Here is an 8451-nt window from a genome sequence, read left to right as displayed (position 1 = left end):
TCCCATGCTTATATTAACAAGTGAAATGCCCACATATATCTCTATATATATATATATGTATATATGAGTATAGCTAATAAGACAATGGATTCTCAAACCAATGAAAACCTATGTGTGAGGATAGCCGGTGGCATCAACAAAGAAGGACACCTCATTTATATTTACAGCAGGGGATGAAATACATAGATGCAGGAAATCAAAAGTAAGTGAAGCATGCAGCAGAGTAGAAGTGTCAGACTGTGGTAAGTGGGTGTTATGTAAAATTGAGTGCTGGCAGGTGGTAAGTGTTTGCAGAAATATACATGTGCAGCAGCTGTGTAACATACAATATACAAGAAATGGGGTGGTGCTGAACGAGCACTTGATACAGTAGAAATAGAATAATAGGTTTATTGAGAGATTTACCTCCAGTTTCTTGATTACCTCCTGTTTCTTGATTTGCAGAGGGATAGAAATTCCTCACAGTTTTGTTGGCTATGAACATTAATTTGTTGTTGAACTTGTTGCTGCTGATTTTGAAGAAGACTAGGTATGTCTTGGTGGGTCTGAAAAAGCAACTGTTGTGAATGTTGTAATTGAGGCTGTAAAAGTTGTGTTTGGATTGAATTTTGCATGAAAGTTTGGCCAGCTAGGCATTGTTGCTTCTGCTGCTGTTGTTGACTAATTTCTTCAATCTATTGTTTTTTATGCTGTGGAGGTCGATTTACCAAGCTGGCTTATCGTGGGTGGCAGCTTCTGCAATTGATCAATCTGTTGCGGTTGCTGCAGCTTTGGAGGGTTGAACTGGAAATTATTCTGTTTCCATATCTGATATTGCAGACCCAACTGTCTTGACATATCAGTGGTACTCCCTAGGCTCTGTAATACAAGTGAGAGAGGTGTGGCCAATGGCCTTACATAGTCAGGCTGAACTGCCATATTTGTTAGCTGGGAATTATGTTGCATGCTCATCCACTGAACCAGGCTTAGGCCAGAGATTTATAGAGTTCTGTGTCTGAGAGTCTTTGATGCAATTTTCATCACTAAGCCATGGCATGGTCCTCTTGAGAAGGCTCTCCATATCAGACTCATCATCTGGCATCCTTGGTTGTCTAGGACGTTTTGATTTAAAGAATGGAGGAGGGCAGATGAAGAAAGGAGCAGCAACAAGTTCAATTTTTCAAAATTGAAACCCGGGTATGCCTTTCACCTGAAGTTGACTTGTCCCAGGCAACCTGCAGATTTCTCCACTTTGAATTTTTTTACCTAACAGGGTCTATATCATTGATACCTGTAATAACCCATGTATCTCCGTGTCCCAGATTCCTCGATTTCAAACATCATCCTGGAGCACATTCCTAAAGACATTTGATTACTGTATAGTGCCTTAATTGTACTTTGCCAATGGAACAACAAATTCAAAAGGGGTTGCCCTTGGGTTGTAGAAAACAGTGAAGGGGCTATTGTTAGCAGCAGCATGAGCTGCTGCAGCAAGAATTCCAATGTGCATGCTATCACTTGACAAAACTGATGAAGATATATTTGTAGGCTGCCTGTTAGCCCTTCTTATTCCCAAGAGAAGTTGCTTCTCATCCCGTATGAATAAAATAGAGTCGCCAGCAAGGAGCCTCTTGCCACTCACGAACAAACTCCAACCTGTTGTCAGAAGATGCCGCTTTGGTTGACCCCTGTAGATGTGGTGAAATGTCCATGCATTATCATGCAGATCTCTGACCACCAGCTCTTGTGCAGGTGGTTGCATTGTGTAATCAAGAGGAGGAAAGATCTTCTCTGCTGCACGACGTGGAACAGAAAATCCACCATGAGTGCTTGTATCACTTGCTGTCAATGTCTTACAGAAAAATCTGGTTTGTGGCTTGTTTGTCCTGAGTGTTAGATCAGACACCAATATTGCCTCCTTGTCATATGTATTGACAGGCTGAAGAGTCATTTGTGCACACACTTCATCTGTTTCTACATCAACATGCAATGTCACATTACGAAGCAAGCAGATCAACTTTGATGGTAGAGTTTGGTATTTGGGCATCATAACTTTCATCTTTACACGGAGAGATCCTTGGTTATCATGCCTAGTATCACAAACAACTTATCACGCAGTTATGTCAAGGTACACATCATAAAGAGTTTACAGGGGCCCCTCTCTCTTTCTTGCATGATTATCGAGACATTTTCAAGTAGGGTGATAGAGAGAGGCATGGACCTAAAATTCGAAGCACCCCTAATCGATACCCATCACCATGATCCAAGAACCAGAATATCGGAAATAACTTCATCAAACAGTGAAAAGCCATTAATAAACCAACAAGCAAGCCATTAACACAAAAGATAGGCATATTCTCAAACTAACATCGAAGGAAATGGAGACATATAAAGATCGATTCATAGAAAGCGATAGTAAGACAAACACAGCAAGAGAAAAGGATATGCCAAAGTGAGATCGATGATCTCTTTAGATGAGACCATGAAAAATAACTTAATGATGCCAGAAGATGAAATACACGCGCTCGTGCCAAGGCATAGTCATATATGGTAATAAGAAGTCAGGGAATTATCATGTTAGCAAAACCTCAAAGGGTCAATTGAAAATGGAGAACCAAATTCTCAAAACGAAGATAATAACCTAAACAAACACTTGAAATTTTATAGGAACATCAAAAACAGAAACGATATTGAGAATCAGCAGAAAGATCAAACTGAGATTCAGATGAATCGTGTATGGTTATTGAATCTGATGGCATAAAAAATAAGAACAAGTAGGTTACAAAACAGAGAAAAGAAAGAAAAAAAATGAAATAAAAGAAAATTAATTAGTGTAAAAGGGAAATGTCAGAATCCATGTTCTGTTGCTATCGCACATGGGCTGGTTGATGTTGCACAAGCAACTCAACGCCTCCGGAAGTGCATCAATGGGGGGCCAGATTTGAAAATTAAGAGGAAAAGCCAGAGGGATAACATGAAAAAAAGGAAAACAGAGAAAAGGAGGGGGTTTCACCGTGGCTCTGCAGAAATTCTGAAGGATGGGATGGACCTTCCCTTTTGCCTACGGTGGGAACTCTCCACTTTAGAAAGACCAGGAGGAGACTTAGAGGGGGGGGGGGGAGTCCTTGTAACTCGGCAAATGAGAGATCAATCTTTGATTTCCTGAAGGAAAATGCACCAGAGGGAGGGAAAACGGGTGCTGCTAACAATGGACGTAATTAATGATGGCATTCCTGGGATCCCCCCCCCCCTTTTCTGCCTCTCCCTTGCTTTCTCTTATAGAGTAGGGAAGAAGAACCGAGAACTTGGAAGCTGTTAGAGATTGACGAATGAGTGAAAAAAAGAAGTAAGCGGTTGGTGATGGAGGGTGGAAATGAAGGTTGTTGCGGATGGGTGGCTCGGGAAGGTGATCGGGCGGCTGGGCGATGAAAATGGAGAGGGTTGAGGAGAGGAGCCATGGAGGAGTGCGGCTGAGTGAAAAAGAGGGGCGTGAGGCGTTGTCTTCCTCATTTGAAAACCCTAAAGAAGTTTTACAATGGCCCCCTTTCTATTTTTAAGATTTTACAAGGAGGGGCTCGATTTTTAAAAAAAAAAGTGTTTTCAAAAAAGATTGTTTTGCAAAATGATGGTTTTCAAAGAGGTTTTTCAAAAACTAATTTTTTTGTTTCTTTTACATTTTCTAATTTTTTTTGTATTTTTGGAATGAAAATCTGAGAAAACAAAGACTAAACCCTAATGTTTTTTGTATTTTTCTAAAAAAGAATATTTACAAAAGTATTTTCCTGAAAATTTCAGACCATTTCGGGAAAATTTCTTCAAAAAAAAGGGGGTTGGACCCAGTTTTTTAAAAAAATGTTCGAGTTTTGACACTTGAATTGAGAAATACAATGTGATGGATCCAAACGGATGTCGAATGGACTGTCCGAGCTATTTAAAGGCTATTTTTGGTATTTTCTATAATTTAATTTAAAATTTGAACAAGGAGACTCAGATTTGGATCTGGACAATGGATCCAGATCCAAAATCAATTTAAACATATGAAATGACTTTAATTTCAATAAAACTAGAGAAATGAACTGGAATTTAGATTTGAAATGACTCACTTGCTCAAAAAAATGAATTTAGGGGCAAAAGGGAATATTTAAAAGATTTTGAAAAATTTGGGGTGTTCACATACTCCTCCTCCGGAACACATCTCCTAATGATCTGATCTGCACAGTATTTGAACAACTCTGGTTCATCCCAATAATAGTGCCTCACCTGAGATAGGAATCTCTCACGCTCATTCTTGTTCCAATGCTCAGGTATCTGCCTCGAGACCAGATAGTTCACAATATCTTCAAACCAGGGTAACTGCGATGTACTAACTGTCATGATCTGCTCGTCGAGGAAAGAATCACTGATCGGTCTCTGATCCTGCGTGGTCTCCACGATCAGTCTGAAAAGGTGGTCTGCGACTACATTCTCGCTTCCCTTCTTATCTCGAATCTCGAGATCAAACTCTTGTAATAGTAGAACCCAACGAATCAATCTCGGTTTGGTGTCTTTCTTATTTAACAAATATTTCAATGCAGCATGGTCAGAATAGACAACCACATTCGAACCGAGTAAATAGGACCTAAACTTGTCCAATGCGAAAACTACTGCAAGTAGCTCCTTCTCTGTCGTAGTATAATTCATCTGAGCATTAGACAGAGTTCTACTAGCATAGTAGATCACATAGGGTTTCCTATCAATGCGTTGTCCTAAAATAGCCCCCATAGCATAATCGGATGCATCGCACATAATCTCAAATGGGAGAGTCCAATCCGGAGGTCTCAAAATAGGTGCAGTAATCAAGGCCTCTTTGAGAATCTCAAAGGCCTTCATTCAATCCTCACCGAAAACAAAGGGCTGATCTTTCTCCAATAAAGTACATAGCGGTCGTGAGATTTTACTGAAATCTTTTATGAACCGCCTATAAAATCCCGCATGCCCTAAGAATGACCGAATCTGCCTCACAGAGGTGGGTGGAGTCAAACGGGAAATGGATTCCACCTTCGCTCTGTCAACCTCAATACCACGCTTGGACACAATGTGTCCAAGCACAATCCCCTCCTGGATCATAAAATGGCTCTTTTCCCAACTCAGGACGAGATTTGTATCCGCACACCTACTCAGTACTCGAGTAAGTTTTTGGAGGCAATCTTCAAAAGAAGAGCCATAAACTGAAAAGTCGTCCATGAAAACTTCCATCACATCATCAATCATGTCTGAGAAGATAGCAAGCATACACCTCTGAAAAGTAGTCGGGGCATTACAGAGCCCATACGGCATACATCTAAACGCGAAGGTGCCATAAGGACATGTAAACGTGGTCTTCTCTTGGTCGTGAGGATGGACAACTACCTGATTGTATCCTGAATATCCATCTAGAAAGCAGTAGTAGCTCTGCCCTGCGAGTCTCTCTAAGATCTGATCAATGAATGGCAATGGGAAATGATCTTTCCTAGTTGCCGCATTCAGCTTCCGATAATCGATACAAACTCGCCATCCTGTGGTAGTTCTCATCGGAATTCTCTCACTCTTCTCGTTCTCAACTACAGTGAGTCCTGACTTCTTCGGCACAACCTGAATCGGACTGACCCAATGGCTATCAGAAATAGGGTAAATGATTCTGGCATCCAACCACTTCACCACCTCGTTCTTCACCACTTCTTTCATGTTGGGATTTAGCCTTCTCTGCATATCCCTAACTGGCTTGACTTCCTCATCACAATGGATTCTATGCATACAGAATGAAGGATCAATCCCCTTCAGATCAGCAACTCCCCAGCCAATCGCTGCCTTGTGCTCTCGAAGAATAGTCAACAATCTCTGCTCCTGCTCCTCAGTGAGCAGGGACGAGATGATCACAGACAGAGTCTCATCATCTTCGAGGTATGCATACTTGAGTGAATCCGGTAAGGGTTTCAACTCAAGTTTCAGAGGTGACTCAATCGAGGATTTGGCGGGGGTCTCCGCAAGTGGTGGAAGAGGCTCACTGACAGCTCCCCAAGGTGGTTTCTCTGACGATACTCTAGACACATCTACACTATCTACACCACTATTCTTCTCTATATGGTACAAATCTAACGAATCTTCAGTAATATACAACTCGGGCTGCTCTTCCACTAACTCATGTGCAATATCTACATGAAAGCAGTCCATGTCTCCCGCTGGTCCCATCGCGGCATTGAAAATATTCAGCTTGACTTTCCGATTGCCGAATGAGAGATCCATGGCTCCGGTCCTACAGTTGATGCACGCATTGGCAGTCGTCAAGAATGGTCTGCCTAAAATGATCGGAGTCTGGTGCTGGCTATCCACTCCTTCCATATCCAGAATAATGAAATCGACTGGAAAATAAAAGTCATCCACCTTAACTAGCACGTCCTCCAAGACACCTCTCGGTACCTTGACAGAATGATCTGCCAGCTGCAGTGTAATAGGAGTCGATCTCATCTCTTCTAGCCCGAAAGAATCAAAGAAATACCCGGGCAGAATGTTTACGCTTGCTCCAAGATCGAGCAATGCGCATTCTATCCGGATGTTTCCTATGGTACACGCAATGATCGGAGCTCCAGGGTCCTTGAGCTTTGGTGGTGTCTGATGCTGAAGTACAGAACTCACCTACTCAGTAAGATGGACCCTGTTAGGAACTCTCTCTCTAGATTTCCGCTTCTGCGTACATAGTTCCTTTAGGAATTTGGCATATGCTGGCACCTGCTGAATCGCATCAAGCAAAGGTAGGTTGATCTGCACATGCTTGAATATGTCAAGCATGTCCTGGATCTTCGCACCTTGCTTCCCTCTATATCCAGAAGACTCTAATGCTTTGGGATAGGGTGGTGGGGGAATATACTCGGGTGGTTCCTTCTCTTTGTGAGAAGTCTCACTCCTATCCTTCTTCTGCACTGAAAATGAAGATGATGATGATGAAGATAATGAAGATGAAGATGAAGATGGGGATGGGGATGATAATGATGGCTGAGCTGACGTAGATGAAACAATGGTCTTTGGTTCCTCTATCCTCTCTCTACTCTCTCGCTCTCTGCTCTCAACGTGATACTCACGTCCACTCCTTAGGGCCATAACAGATTTGGCCTGCTGTTGTGTCTTAGTATGAAACAGGCCTCCAGTCATCTGATCCTTGCCCTTCGGGTTCATGACAGCCTGACTCGGCAATGTACCCTCAGGTCTCCTACTAATAGCCTCAGCTAACTGTCCCATTTGCGACTCTAACTTCGCAATGGACTGCGTGTGTGAGCTCAATATCTGGCTACACTTCTCGAAGGCGTTCTGATTAGAGGTTTTCACCTCTTGAAATGCCTGGAGAAGTCTCTCCTCAAAAGATGTCTGCGGGGCAGACTCCTGCTGAATCGGGGGAGTGACTGAAAAAGAAGAAGGCTGAGAATAGCTCGGTCTTTGGAATGGCTGAGTAAAAGATGGTTGCCGAACTGGCTGAGAGGATGTAGGCATCTGCATGGAAGACTGTGGATTCTTCCATGAAAAATTGGGATGGTTACGCCAACCCGGATTATATGTCGATGAAAATGGGTTATTCCGCGGTCTGACATAACCCTGAGCTGCCTGAACTTGTTCTTGAAAAAATTCAGGATACTGAGCTGCCGAAGGGCACTCAGTGATATCGTGTGCTGGACTAGCACAAAGAGTACACACCTGCTGTGTAGTGGATGGTCCTGAGAGAAGTTGGTCCAGCTTCTGAGCAATCATGTCTACCTTGCACTGTAGTGCAGTAGATGGACCAATCTCAAGAACACCAGCTTTCTTCTGAATGCTGGGTGTGGCTCTATCTGAATGAGAGCTCGAAGCATGGTGAAGGGAATTCTCGGCCAATGTATCAAATATCCTCCATGCTTCGTCCTCGCTTTTTTGCATGAATGTCCCTCCACATGAAGAGTCGATCATCTGACGATTCTTGTCAGACAATCCATCATAGAAGCTCTGCACCAGTTGCCATTTCGGCACCTGATGATGGGGACATTTTCTGAGGAGATCCTTCATTCTCTCCCAGGTCTCATGAAAGCGCTCACCATCTAGCTCTGAGAAGCTAGTGATGGCTCTACGGTATTGGTTCGTACGACCAATGGGAAAGTATTTCCGAAGAAACTCCTGTTGCAATTGATCCCAAGACTCTATTTCTACAGAATCTAAGGACTTTAGCCATTACTTGGCTTTGTCATTCAATGAAAAGGGGAATAGAGTCAACCTCAAAGCATCATTATCAAAATTCTGTATCTTGATAGTAGAACAGATTTCGAGAAATTCATCTAAATGTCGGTAGGGATCCTCGTGACTAAGGCCATAAAAAGATGGGAGCATCTGAATAATGTTGGCCTTAATCTCATAATGTGGCGCTCCTACATCGGGTCTCCGAATGCAGGATGCCTGAACATAATCTGTGGTAATGAAGTATTCCCGCAGAGGGCG

The 8451-nt window shown here is 42.7% G+C and overlaps 1 non-coding gene and 1 pseudogene across 1 annotated transcript; one reads left to right on the top strand and one right to left on the bottom strand.

Annotated features, from left to right (window-relative positions):
* Window positions 1-684: 684 nt before the first annotated feature.
* Window positions 685-2038, bottom strand: LOC149816865 (auxin response factor 19-like; annotated as a pseudogene).
* Window positions 2039-7987: 5949 nt separating this feature from the next.
* On the top strand, window positions 7988-8090 carry LOC149816864 (small nucleolar RNA R71). The gene has a single exon (XR_016427798.1). It is a non-coding gene; the product is annotated as a small nucleolar RNA R71 (small nucleolar RNA).
* Window positions 8091-8451: the final 361 nt, after the last annotated feature.

This window comes from Nuphar pumila, chromosome 14 (genome assembly GCF_984573655.1).
Source record: "Nuphar pumila chromosome 14, dmNupPumi1.hap1.1, whole genome shotgun sequence".
NCBI lineage: Eukaryota > Viridiplantae > Streptophyta > Magnoliopsida > Nymphaeales > Nymphaeaceae > Nuphar > Nuphar pumila.
Note: the sequence above shows the minus strand (reverse complement) of the source record. Positions and strands in the feature narration are given on the sequence as shown.